Consider the following 576-nt stretch of genomic DNA (forward strand, 5'->3'; position numbering starts at 1 on the left):
ACAAATTCCAACTCCCGTAAAACTTTCTATATTTAGCACTTTCCATTTTCGGAAACTTTCCACTTTTGGAAACTTCTATTTCAGGAAACTTTCCTCCAAAACCCCGCCTCACAGAAACTTTGTACCCCGAACACCACCTCATCTTGTTAGTGAGTCGCACAACCAACCACCCTAAGCGACCGAGTAACAAGAGAGATGGGCTGGAATACTCCATTCCCGCTCCAGCAACGGATTACAGATGGGACCAGGCTAAACAAGCTCAAGTCGCGGTTTGCTTCTCATACCACTTCTTGAACCTTGCCTTCATCTTTGCCTCAGGCTCCCAAGTCTGCTCCTCAACACCATCACAGTCCCACAGGACTCTCATCAAAGGAATCTTCTTCTTCCGAAGTTCCTTGATCCTCCTCTCGAGAACCCTCACTGGTCTCGCCTCCAAAGTCATGTTAGGCTGAAGATCCTCAGGAATCTTAGCCAACACCTGCTCACCCTCACAGAGATACTTCCGCAAGATAGACACATGGAAAACCTTATGGAATGCATGCATCACCTCAGGTAATTCCAATCTATATGCTATTG

This window comes from Camelina sativa, chromosome 20 (assembly GCF_030686135.1).
Source record: "Camelina sativa cultivar CO46 ecotype springtype chromosome 20, ASM3068613v1".
Taxonomy (NCBI): Eukaryota; Viridiplantae; Streptophyta; class Magnoliopsida; order Brassicales; family Brassicaceae; genus Camelina; species Camelina sativa.